The 13,745-nt window shown below is 40.3% G+C and overlaps 1 protein-coding gene across 4 annotated transcripts in view; it reads left to right on the top strand.

Moving 5' to 3' along the window:
* The first annotated feature begins 78 nt into the window (after positions 1 to 78).
* Positions 79 to 13,745, top strand: part of BLM (BLM RecQ like helicase) — a 99,694-nt gene continuing 86,027 nt past the window's right edge. For all 4 annotated transcript variants that reach the window (XM_072800477.1, XM_072800488.1, XM_072800461.1 and 1 more), the window contains exon 1: positions 79 to 204. The gene's annotated coding sequence lies outside the window, so the exon portion shown is untranslated. The remainder of the gene's footprint in view (positions 205 to 13,745) is intronic.

Raw genomic sequence — 13,745 nt, 5'->3', positions numbered from 1 at the left:
GCATTGGCAAGATCCGGCCCCGGCAGCCCCCGGGGGCGGGGACAGGTGCCACGCGACGACGCCACTGGTCGGCTTCCCCAGGAAGCAGCCAATCGGGATCGGCCGGCTTCCGGCGCGCAGTGAGCTGGCGCGCGGCGCGGAGGCTGCGGAGGCGGCGCGGGGAGTTTGGACCGAGGTTTTGCCAGCTGTGAGCCAGCGTGAAAGGTGAGTGCAGCGCGCTCAGACCTACGGGCCTAGGGGCCCGAGCCCTAGCCCGGCCCATCCCCGCTCCCGGCGACCCGGCTCCGGGGCTGGAGAGGGAGGCTCGTCGGTTCCCCCGTTGCCCGCCACCCCCCGCGCGGCGAGGCCCGCAGAGCTCTCCGTAGCGGCTAGCAGCCCAGGGGGGAGAGCAGAGAAGCACGCGTATTCGCGGACCCGCGAGCAGAGGCCCGGGCGTGGGCCAGGGTCGCCCTGGGCGTCGAGGGAAGAGCCGGTCTAGCCCCCGTCTTGTTGTTCGCGTACTCCGGTGCCCACTTGCCGGGGTGCCCGGCACAGAGCGGTCACTGGTGATCCTAGCCCAGACCCCCGGCGCTGCCCATCTCCCCCGGAACGTCAAAACGCTCTACTCGTCCCGGACCCTTCCACGGTCACGTGCCGGGCTGCTGTTGTTTTGGGTGCACTGCGTGCCTCGTGCTTGGGACCCGTTGTCTTACAAATGCAGCTCCGCCCTACCTCCGCACTGGGGAGTGGTTAAGGACGCCGAGTGCATCCCCTTGCGGGGGGGGGAGGGGAGTCGGATCCCAGCTCTTCCACGCAACAGCTCAGTGCCTGTCCCACTCGTCACTTAAACTCAGTGCTTTCCTTTCCTTCTGTCATATGGGGAGAATTATTTCTTCTACACCCTGGAGGTTTTGTTGGGATTAAATGGCTTATTATATACAATAAATGCTTCAAAGAGTACTTGGTACATAGTTAGGGTTCTGTTATCACCAGCATCCAGAGAAGTAGGTGAAATTGTCCTGATTTTTGACTAGAAGAATCTGAAGCATCAAGAGGCTGTCCCTTTGTTGAGCTGCCTAACTCCAAGGCATCTTCCACGACACCAGGCTTTCTCCCATACGTCCCACCTGCTCTCAGGTTACTCAGCACTTTAGACATTTAATGGCCTGACAGCTCCTGGTGCCACCAGTGTAGATAAAAATTTTTTTTTTTTTTTTAATTTATGATAGTCACAGAGAGAGAGAGGCAGAGACACAGGCAGAGTGAGAAGCAGGCTCCATGCACCGGGAGCCCGATGTGGGACTCGATCCCGGGTCCCCAGGATCTCGCCCTGGGCCAAAGGCAGGCGCCAAACCGCTGCGCCACCCAGGGATCCCCACCAGTGTAGATAATAGATAAGTAGCATTTGTGTCCCTGTCAAGGTTAACGGGCAGTAATGGCAGAGAGCATGGTAAAGGTCAGCAATTGGGAAGGAAGAGAGGCAGAAGTATTGCGTTTGGGGAATATAAATAGAGCTAAATTGAACCAGGAGGCCTGGGTGGCTCAGTGGTTGAGTGTCTGCCTTTGGCTCAGGTCATGATCCCAGGGTCCTGGGATTGAGTCCCACATCGAGCTCCCCACAAGGAGCCTGCTTCTCCCTCTGCCTAAGTCTCTGCCTCTCTCTGCGTTTCTCATTAATAAATTAATAATAATAATAGTAATAATAAAAAAAAAGAATGAAATTGAACCAACATTTTGTTACCAAAGCTGCTTTTGGAGAGTAGCTTATGGTCTAGGAGGAGGGAATGAAATTTCTGGGTCTTCAGTTCTTTTCAGTGCCAGTCACCATGATAGCCACCATATACATTCTATTTCTAATCCACTAACTGGGAGAAGTAGCTACTGCCTTCATTTTACTGATAAGGAAACCCAGAGTTTAAAAACTGGGCAAAGCCCATGGTGTTAGATATGCAGTGAAAGAACAATGTACAGAGAAATCGTAGGCATCCACTTTGAGATAGTATTATCTATGAGGGTAGAGGGAAGAGGAGAAAAGAGGAGTGAGTGGGATTTCAAATATATCTGAAACATTTTATGCCTTTGAAAGAGAGTAGGAGAGAATTTGAGTTCTTAAATTTAGTTGCTGGGTACATGGGTATCATTTTTTTATGTTTGAAATATTTAAAATTAAAAGAAATACATGATATATAAAAATAAATATATTTTAATACTAATTTTAAATATTCCAACATATATTCTCAAATACGTTTTATTTTATTTTATTTTATTTTTAAGATTTATTTATTTATTTATTCAGAGAGAGTGAGAAAGGCAGAGACACAGGCAGAGGGAGAAACAGGCTCCATGCAGGAAGCCTGATGTGGGACTCGATCCCGGATCTCCAGGATCACACCCCGGGCTGCAGGCAGTGCTAAAACACTGGGCCATCGGGGCTGCCCTCAAATACATTTTAATACTAATTTTAACTAAATATATATTCTGATATATAATGTGTGTGTGTGTGTATTATATTTCTTTTAAGGAAAGAAAGGATAGAACAAAGAGGCCCAAGATAATTGCAAAGTACTCTTGGGAACTAAATTCTAAAAGCCCTAGTGGTTCTCCATTGCCTGTAGCATGTCTTTAAGCAGGCTCCTTCTCTAGCCACCTCCTCTTCTACCTCAGACTTGGCACAAATACTGCATAGACACCCTTCACACCTCCACCCTGTCTGGAAGCTTTCACCTATCCTTCAAGATTCAATTCAGTGTTCTTTGGAAAGCTCTGTGATTTTCCTGAGTTTTTACTTCATCAGGGAAGCTGTAGACTGGCCCCCACTTGCCCCCCCCCTTTTTTCCATTTTGTTTTTTAAATTGTAGTTGACACAATGTTACATTTGTTTCAGGTGTACAGCATAGTGATTTGACAACTCTAGATTTCATGCTGTGATTACTGCAAGTGTAGCTACCACCTTTCACCACCTAAGGCTATTACAGCATCATTGATGATATTCCCTGTGAGGTAGCTTTGATCCCTGTGACTTCTTCATTTCCTAACTAGAAGCCTGGACCTCCCACTTCCCTTCACCCATTTTGCCCATCCCCCGACCCCTCCTCTCTGGCAACCATTAGTTTGTTCTCTGTATTTATGGGTCTGATCATGTGGGAAGTCCTAGACTTTCATGAAGAGACTTTTTTTGTGGGACTTACTTCCTTGGGTGGTAATTATTTGTTGACATGTCTGTTTCCTGCCAGCCTAGAAGCTTGTTGAGGGGAGTAATTATGTCTTGCCTGTCTCTGTACTCCAGTGCCCAGCATGGTGCGTGGCACCAAGTAAAAAATACATGTTGAAGTCACCTTGTGGAAGGTCTTGGGGTTATGACGTAAGGACTTTATTCTCTAGAATTGCAAGGACCTGGAGCACCTGGGTGGCTCAGTGGTTAAGTGTCTGCCTTCAGTTCGGGCATGATCCTGGGGTCCTGGGATCAAGTCCCACATTGGGCTCCCTGCAGGGAGCCTGCTTCTCCCTCTGCCTGTGTCTCTGCCTCTCTCTGTGTCTCTCATGAATAAATAAATAAAATCTGTAAAAAAAAAAAAAAATTGCAAGGACCTATTGCATTTACTTTGTTTAAAAATTCCTGTATCGGGATCCCTGGGTGGCGCAGCAGTTTAGCGCCTGCCTTTGGCCCAGGGCGTGATCCTGGAGACCCGGGATCGAATCCCACATCAGGCTCCCGGTGCATGGAGCCTGCTTCTCCCTCTGCCTATGTCTCTGCCTCTCTCTCTCACTGTGTGCCTATCATAAATAAAATAAAATAAAATAAAATAAAATAAAATAAAATAATTTTTTTAAATAAAATAAAATAAAAATTCCTGTATCTTAATGAAACACACACAATATCAAGGAAAAAATATTGCAGACACAATCCTGTCCTTCAACCACATCAGCTATTTTCCTTTGTCATGAGTCCTTTCCAAATTTTAGCTATACAGATTTCTTAGCTGTAAGCATAATGTACTAATAATTTAGTCTTTTGTTTTTCCAATATTAAATCATTCCATGTAGCTACTCTTCATGGTTGTCATTTATCTTATAAATTATCACAGTATTGCACTCTCCTTGGCTTAATAGGTATGCAGTGTTGCTTAATGCTGTTAATTATTAGAAAAGAATGTTTTTTCGTAAGTTTAGTGTCTGTATTTTGGTGAACTGTGTGTTTACAGTCTGATCATTCGTTCATGGGAAATTGGGTGTTCTTTGTATGTTTTTAATATTTATTTGTTTTTGGTAACTTTTTCTCAGAAATTTTGTTTTAAAAGTTTATTTATTTTAGAAAGAGTCAGAGAGAGCCACGTGCATGTGGGGAGGGGGCAGAGGAAGAGGGGGAGGAAGGGAAAATTCAAAGCAGACACTGAGCTGAGTGCAGAGTATGATTCGGATTTGATTGCAGGACCCTGACATCATGACCTGACCTGAAACCAAGAGTCAGATGCTTAACCTACTGAGCCACCCCATGTCCTCTCAAAGAATTTTTTGAGAAAGAAGATACATAGTATCTTAGGAAGTACTTAGTGTATATATATACAATTTAAAGAATAATTATTTTAAAATTACAAAGGTTAGGGATCCCTGGGTGGCGCAGCGGTTTGGCGCCTGCCTTTGGCCCAGGGCGCGATCCTGGAGACCCCGGGTCGAATCCCACGTGGGGCTCCCGGTGCATCGAGCCTGCTTCTCCCTCTGCCTGTGTCTCTGCCTCTCTCTCTCTCTCTCTCTCTGTGACTATCCTAAATAAATAAATAAAATATTAAAAAAAAAATAAATAAAATAAAATAAAATAAAATTACAAAGTTTAAAAAATTATAGCTTAATTATACATTAAAACTAAATAAACTATGTTTATTAAACATAAAGATGACTGTAAAATGATAATTACACATAACCATTAAACAAATCAAGACATAGGATATTACTGGTGCCCCAGGAGTGTGCTTTCCCTCATCATAACCTCCTCCCCACACTAGAGAGAACTGTTGTGATTTTTGTGATAATTTTCTTACCTTCATCATTTACCTTATACATGCATCCATAAATAATGTAGTTCAGTTTTACCTGTTTTTGAGAGTTTATGTATTTCTACTTTGTCTTGTTTGGTTCAACATTATGTTTGTGAGAGTCTTCCATACTGTGGATATAGGTTTTTTTTTTAATTTTTGAAATAATTTTTAATAAAAATTCATATGATTGCTGTAGAATATTCCTTTGTGTGATTGTGCCACAGTTTATCCATCGTGTTTTTTTGGTTTTGGTTTATTTTTATCCATCCTGCTTTTTGATGGCATTTGCATTGTTTTCAGGTTTTGGCTATTGATGTTTGTGGTGAATGTTCTTGTATGTGTTCATTAGTTTGTATATGTGATTAAGAGAAATCCTGGGTCAGAGTATGTTTCCTTTTTACCTTCCTATATCAGGTCAAATTGTTTTCAAAAGTTGTTGCGCTCCCTTCTACTAGCCTGTGAGAATTCCATTGCCCCACCTTCTTGCTAAGATTTGATACTGTGTTATTTTTTCCCATTTAGTAGACATACGTATAGTATTTTCTTGTGGTTTTAACTCCCTAGATTATTAGTCAAGTTGAGTGCCTTGTGTTTCTGGACTGTTTCCTTATTTTTAAGTGTCCAAGTTTTTTTGTCTTTCTTTGCAGCTGTCTTGCCTTTATCTCATTATTTTGTAGGAATTGTTTATACATTCCATACACTACTTATTTGTCAGTTACATGTATTGCAAATATTCTTTGTGGCTTTTAAACATAGACTTAGTATATTTTAGTCAACCATTTTTAAGCATCTTTTATTGTGAAATATCATAGAGGAAAGTGCAAAAAACATCTACATAAGCTGTGCAGGAATGAATTCACATAGTAAGCCTGAAACTTACCTTTAGAAAGACCTGCTTACAAGATTGCTTCTTGGCTGATGAGTGGGAACTTGGCTTTTAAAGCCTTTCCTAAGCCAATATGGTTGTTTTGCCTACCTGAGATACTAACACCAGCTTTCATTCTGAGAGTCTCAATTTTTGGTGGGCAGAGGAACGGTTCCTGTGTGACCAGCCCCCAGGAAAAACCCTAGATTTTGAGTCTCTGACAGGTTTCCTGGGGCAGAAATGGTGCACACACCTTGCTGCATCTTCCCTGAGAGAGCGAGAGTGCTCCTTGGGAGGTAGAGAACAGTCATACAGCCCCGATGGGTCTCTTGCTGATCTCGCTGTGTGTCCTTGCACATCCAGCTGTGTGTTCCTGCTCTTTGTAGCTGTAATAGATTTTAGCTGTAAATAAGACTACATGCTGAGTCTGCAGGTTGTTTCAGTGAATCACCGACAGTGAGGGGGTAGTCTCTGGTAACCCCAAAATAGCTTAATAACATATTTGTCAAAAATACCCCTGTACCTAGGTCTCAGGTAAGAAATAGCATGTAGCTAACACCGTCAGAGGCCCCTGTGTCTACCCCATCTCATCCTCTACCCCAAAGATAACCATTATCCTGACTTTTGTGCAGCCATTACCTTGCTTTTCTTTATATTCTGTTGTCTCAAAAGTCTTGGCACTGTTAAAAGCTATTTGACACGTAAAAGTTCTTAAATTAAAATGTAATTCAATTATCTTTCTTTTTTGTTAGTGCTTTTTGTATCTTAACTGAGAAATCTCTTAGAAGTTATTCTATATTATTCTCCAGAAACTTTATTTTTTTAAAGATTTTATTTATTTGAGAGAGTAGTAGAAGAGAGGAAGAGGGAGAGGGAGAAAGATTCTGGGCTGAGCATGGAGCCAGAGGCAGGGCTCTGTCTCAGGACTCTGAGATCATGACCCGATCTGAAACCAAGACTCAGGTGCTTAGTGACCCAGGAATCCCATGATCTATTTTCTTAAGTGTACATTTACATTCATAAAAACAGTTCATCTGTTAAGTTGCAAGGAAGATTAGTAATTTCCATAAAGTAGAAGTGTTACAAACAGTCCTTATCACTATATAACAAAACTAGAAATTTAAAATGAAATTTTAAAAAAGCAAAAAGACCCTTTCATGTGGAAAATTAAACCCTCAATTGGGGCAGCCTGGGTGGCTCAGTGGTCAGCCCAGCACGGGATCCCCGAGACCCAGGATCGAGTCCCACATTGGGCTCCCTGTGTGGAGCTTGCTTCTCCCTCTGCCTGTGTCTCTGCCTCTCTCTCTCTGTCTCTCATGAAAAAATAAATAAAATCTTAAAAAAAAAATCTCAATTTAAAAGACAAAGTAAAACGAAAGCACAAAAGAATAAAAAATAATAAAGATTGAAATAGGTTAATGAGATGAAGAACAGAGAAACATCTGATTGAGAAATAATAATCTTAGTTTTTTTTTTTTAAGATTTATTTATTCATGAGAGACACAAACTGAGAGAGGCAGAGACATAGGCAGAGGGAGAAACAGGCTCCTCATAGGGAGCTTGATGCAAAACTCGATCCCAGATCCCAGGATCACGACCTGAGCAACTTTGGGAGAAATCACAAATACAAAATAACAAATGACAAGTGGAAAAAAAATGTTTTAATAATATTAATTTGCATACTTCTGTGTTAAATGAATTTGAAAATTCAAATGAAATGAAAAAACAATTTAAGAAAATACAGTTTACCAAAATTGACGCCAGCAAAGATGGGAGTTAAATAACTCAATTTTCATAGAATGAGGTTATGAAAGAACTGTCCCATTGGAAACAAAACACTAGATCTAAATGGTTTCACAGAGAAATTCTATTGAAAATTTTAGGAGTCCACATAATCCCAGTGTTAAAATTCATTGTTTCAGAGCATAGGAAATGAAGGAAAACTTCCAAATTCTTTTTTTCTTAGTTACTTTGTATTCTTACAATTGTTGGTTTAGTCATCTGCCTTTAGCTGTTGAAGGGCTAAAGTGAAATAAAATTTCCCCAAAACTTTTCAGTCTTCTAGAGGTCTTTGGGTTTTGTTTTGTTTTCTTTTTTTTTTAAAGCAGATTTATTGATCTACAATAAACTGCATATAATTAGGGTGTTTTTTTTTTGTTTTTTTTTTTTTTTTTTGAGAGAGTGCATGTGCATGCAAGTAGGGGTGGAGGGGGGTGGGAGCAGAGGGAGAGGCTAAGAATCCCAAGCCAACTTCATGCTGAGTGCAGAGTCAAATGCGGGGCACAATCCCCCCATGACCTGAGCCAGAATCAAGACTCAGTTGCTCAGCCAACTGAGCCATCCCAGATAACCCTGTAAAGTGTACAATTTGATCAGTTTGATAGGAGATATCATCACTACAGTCAGGTTTGTCAACATATTCATCTCCCCCAAAAGTTTTCTTATGTCTCTTTAAAAATGCCTCCCTTCTGCTCCCCGTCCCCTACTCCAGAATGAAGAACCCCTATGGTTTGGGGCATAGGAGTGACTCAGTGGTTAGGCATCTGCCTTTGGCTTGGGTCATGATCCCAGGGTCCTGGGATCAAGCCCTGCATCTCCCTGCCCAGTAGGAAGTTTGCCTCTCCCTCTCCCTCTTCAGCTCTCTTTTGCTTCTCAAATAAATAAATAAAATCTTAAAAAAAAAAAAAAAACCTCCTATAGTTCCTTAAAACAAACAACTCAGTTAAAAGTAGACAAAGGATTTGTTTTTGTTTTTTTAATTTTTTAAATTTTTATTTATTTATTTATGATAGTCACAGAGAGAGAGAGAGGCAGAGACACAAGCAGAGGGAGAAGCAGGCTCCATGCACCGGGAGCCGGACATGGGATTCGATCCCAGGTCTCCAGGATCGCACCCTGGGCCAAAGGCAGGCTCCAAACCGCTGCGCCACCCAGGGATCCCCTAGACAAAGGATTTGAATGGACATTTTGTCAAAGAAGATACACAGATGATCAAAAAGCACACGAAAAGATGCTCAGCATCACTAATTTATTAGAAAAATGCAAATCAAAGACACAAGATATCATTTCACACTCACTAGGATGGTTACCATTAAAAAAACCTAGATGATAACAAGTATTGGTGAGGATGTGGAGAAATTGTGCCCTGTTGCTGGGAATGTAGAATGGTGCAGCTACTGTGAACTATAGTATGACTATTCCACAAAAATTAAAAATAATAGAATTAGGAACATCTGGGTAGCTCAGCGGTTGAACCCCTGCCTTTGGCCCAGGGCGTGATCCTGGAGTCCTGGAATCTAGTCCCACATCGGGCTCCCTGCATGGAGCCTGTTTCTTTCTCTGCCTATGTCTCTGCCTCTCTCTGTGTCTCTCATGAATAAATAAAATCTTTTTGAAAATAATAGAATTAGCATAGGATCCAGGAATTCCACTTCTGGGTATAGACCCAAAAGAATTGAAAGCAGAGTTTCAGAGACATTTGTACACAAATGTTCACAGCAACATTATTCACAATAGCCAAAAAGTGGAAACAACCCAAATGTCCATGGACAGAAGAATGGATAAACAAAATGTGTTAGAGCCATACAATGAAATATCATTAAACTTTAAAAAGGAAGGAAATTCTGACACATGCTGCAGTGTGAATAAACCTTGAAGACAATATGCCAAGTGAAACAAGCCAGTCACAAAAAGACAATACTGTATGGTCCTCCGAAGTAGTTAAATTCATAGAAGCAGAAAGAATGGTAATTGTTAGGGGCCGGGGAAGGGAAAAGTTACTGTTTAACAGGTATGGAGTTTCAGTTTTGCAAGATGAAAAAGTTCTGGCAATTGGTTGTGTGACAGTGTGAATATACTTATTCCACAGAAGTGTATGCTTAAAAATGATTAAGATGGTAAATTTTATATTACATGTATTTTAGCACAATTAAAAATAAAAAAGGATTCAGGAGCCAGCTTGAAGGAGCTCCACTAATCAAATATGAAACTACTTGAGCGTGAAAATAGTGACAGTAATGGATTACAACCCACCAAATACATTAAGAATCCTGACTGATAAAAAGCAAATAGGGGAGAAAGGAAAGTTCTTTACAGTAGCATGTCAGCTGCTGAACGATGATGCCAATACAAAGAATGATGGATGGGGTTATGAAAACCATCATTACACAATCCTACTGTTTACAGTCATACCATTATTTCTTCAGGCGTGAATCATCAATGGATACTACAACAGTTACTTTTTCCAATTATTGATTTGTGGCATAATTATATTGGGTTGGAAAACATGTTGTGATTTCAGTCCATTGTAATTACTGAGACTTGCCTTATGGCCTAGTACACGGTCAGCTTCTGTAAGCATCTCTTCTTGAAAAGAATGCACATTTTATAAGTTGTAAAGGTTGTGTTATTCAAATCTTCAGGGTCGTTACTGTTTAGTTACTTGTTCTTGCAATTACTGAGAGGTCATTTTAAGTCTATAATTATAGTCTTTTTCTGTTTGTTATAGTTCTATCAGTTTGGTTCATGTATTTTACAGTTATTTTATGGGCCATACAGATTTAAAGTTGTTATATCTTTCTGGTGAATTAAATTCTTTATCATTATACAGTGACCCTCTTTATCTCTAGTAAGGCTTTCTGTCTTAAAATCGATTTTGTCTGATATTAATGTAGCAGTCTCAGCTTTCTTCTGGGGAGTTTTTACCTATTTTTTCATCTTACATTCAGTTTTCTACACATCTCCTGTTTTAGACATGTCTCTAACAAATAACAAATATAATAGATTTCATTTTTAAGTTCAGATAATCTTTTTAGCCAAAGTAATTTGTCAGTTTATATTTATTATAACTAACAAATATTTGGATTTAAATCTACTACTAACTTATCTCTTAATTTGTATTATATTTTTCTTTTATTTTTTTTTATAGCTTTTTTATTTTTTAAGTTTCAGAGGTAGAATTTAGTGATTCATCAGTTTCAAATAGTGCCCAGTGTTCATTACATCATGTACCCTCCTTAATGTCCATCACCTCCACCTACCTCTCCTCCAGCAACCCTCAGTTTATTCCCTAGAGTTCGGTGTCTCTTGGTTTGCCTCCCACTCAATTTTCATCTTAATTTTTCCTTGCTTTCCCCTATGTTCATGTTTTGTTTCTTTTTTTTTTTTTAAGATTTTATTTTATTTATTCATAGAGACAGAGAGAGAGAGAGGCAGAGACACAGGCAGAGGGAGAAGCAGGCACCACACAGAGAGCCTGACGTGGGACTTGATCCCGGGTCTCCAGGATCACGCCCTGGGCTGCAGACGGTGATAAACCGCTGCACCACCGGGGCTGCCCTGTTTTGTTTCTTAAATTATACATATGAATGAAATCATATGGTATTTGTCTTTCTCTGACTGACTTATTTTGCTTAGCGTAGTACCCTCTAGTTCCATCTGTGTCATTGCAAATGGCAAAATTTCATTCTTTTTGATGGCTGAGTAATATTCCTATGTACACACACACAGCACATCTTTATCCATTCATCTGCCAGTGAACATCTGGGCTTTTTCCATAGTCTGACTATTGTGGACATTGCTGCTATAAACATTGGGGTGCAGGTGTTCTTTTGAATCACTCTGTATACCTAGTAGTGTAATTCCTGGGTCATAGGCTAGCTCTATTTTTAACTTTTTGAGGAACCTCCATATTGTTTTCCAGAGTGGCTGCATCAGTTTGCATTTTCACCAACAGTGTAAGACGGTTTCCCTTTCTCCACATCCTCACCAGATCTGTTGTTTCCTAAGTTCTTAATTTTTATAGCTTTTTAAAAAAGATTTATATTTATTTGAGAGAGAGTGCATGTGAGCAGGGAGAGAGGCAGAGGAAGAGAATCTCAAGCACACTCCCTGTGATCACCAGACCAGCCCTACAGAAAGTTTTAAAAGGGTCCTTGAAGTGAAGAGAGCCCAAAAGTTACATAGACCAGAAAGGGACAGAGACAATATACAAAAACAGTGACTTTACATGTAATATAATGACACTAAATTAATATATTTCAATAGTTATTTTGAATGTAAATGGGCTTAATGCCCCAATCAAAGGACACAGGGTATCAGATTGGATTAAAAAAACAAAAGGCAAGATCATAGATATGCTATCTGCAAGAGACTCATTTTAGACCCAAAGACACCTCCAGACTTCAAGTGAGAGGGTGGAAAACCACTTATAATGCTAATAGACATCAAAAGATAGCTGAGGTAGCAATTCTTATATCAGACAAATTAGATTTTAAACCAAAGACTGTAATAAGAGATGAGGAAGGACACTATGTCATTATTAAAGGGTCTCTCCAACGAGAAGATCTAACAGTTGTAAATATTTATGCCTCTAACATGGGAGCAGCCAATTAATAACAAAATTTAAAGAAAGGGATCCCTGGGTGGTGCAGCGGTTTGGCGCCTGCCTTTGGCCCAGGGCGCGATCCTGGAGACCCGGAATCGAATCCCACGTCCGGCTCCCGGTGCATGGAGCCTGCTTCTCCCTCTGCCTGTGTCTCTGCCTCTCTCTCTCTCTCTCTCTCTCTCTGTGACTATCATAAATAAAATAAAAATTAAAAAAAAAACAATAAAACAAAATTTAAAGAAACACATTGATAATAATACAATAATAGTAGTGGACTTTAACACCCCATTCACTGCAGCGAACCTATCATCTAAGCAGAAGATCAACAATGAAACAAGAGCTTTGATAACACACTGGACCAGATGGACTTCACAGATATAGTCAGAACATTCCATCCTAAAGCACCAAAATACACATTCTTCTCGAGTGCACATGGAACATTCTCCAGGATAGATCACATACTGGGTTACAAATCAGGTCTCAACCGGTACCAAAAGATTGTGATCATTCCCTACATATTTTCAAACCAATGCTTTGAAACTGGAACTCAATTACAAGAGGAAATTTGGAAAGAACTCAAATAAATGTAGACTAAAGAGCATCCTACTAAAGAATGAATGGGTCAACCAGAAAATTAAAGAAGAATTAAGAATATTCATGGAAACAAATGAAAATGAAAGCACAGCTGTTCAAAACCTTTGGGATGCACCAAAGGTGGTCTTAAGAGGGAAGTTTATAGCAATATGAGCCTTTCTAAAGTAACAAGAAGGGTCTCAAATACACAAGCTAACCTTACACCTAACAGAGCTGGAGAAAGAACAGCAAGTAAAGCCTAACCCAGCAGGAGAAGAGAAATAATAAAGATTAGAGCAGAAATAAATGAAATAGAAACCAAAAGAACAGTAGGGCAGATCAATGCCATGAGAAGCTAGTTCTTTGAAAGTATTAATAAGATTGATAAACCCCTGGCCAGACTTATCGAAAAGCAAAGAAAAAGGACCTGGATAAATAAAATCATGAATGAAAGATCACAACCAACATTGAAGAAATACAAACAATTATAAGAACGTATTATGAGCAATTATATGCCAAAAATTAGGGAATCTGGAAGAAATGGATGCATTCCTGGAGACATATAAACTACCAAAACTGAAACAGGAAGAAATAGAAAACCTGAGCAGACCCATAACCAGTAAGGAAATTGAAGCAGTCATCGAAAATCTCCCAATAAATGAGTCCAGGGCCAGATGGCTCCCCAAGGGAATTCTACCAAACGTTTAAAGAAGAATTAACATCTATTCTTCTGAAGCTGTTTCAAAAAATAGAAATGTAAGGAAAACTTCCAAACTCGTTCTATGAGGCCAACATTACCTTGATCCCAAAACCAAAGACCCCACCACAAAGGAGAATTACAGACCAATATCCCAGATGAGCATGGATGCAAAATTCTCACCAAGATACTAGTCAGTAGGATCCAACAGTA

This window comes from Canis lupus, chromosome 2 (genome assembly GCF_048164855.1).
Source record: "Canis lupus baileyi chromosome 2, mCanLup2.hap1, whole genome shotgun sequence".
Taxonomy (NCBI): Eukaryota; Metazoa; Chordata; class Mammalia; order Carnivora; family Canidae; genus Canis; species Canis lupus.
Note: the sequence above shows the minus strand (reverse complement) of the source record. Positions and strands in the feature narration are given on the sequence as shown.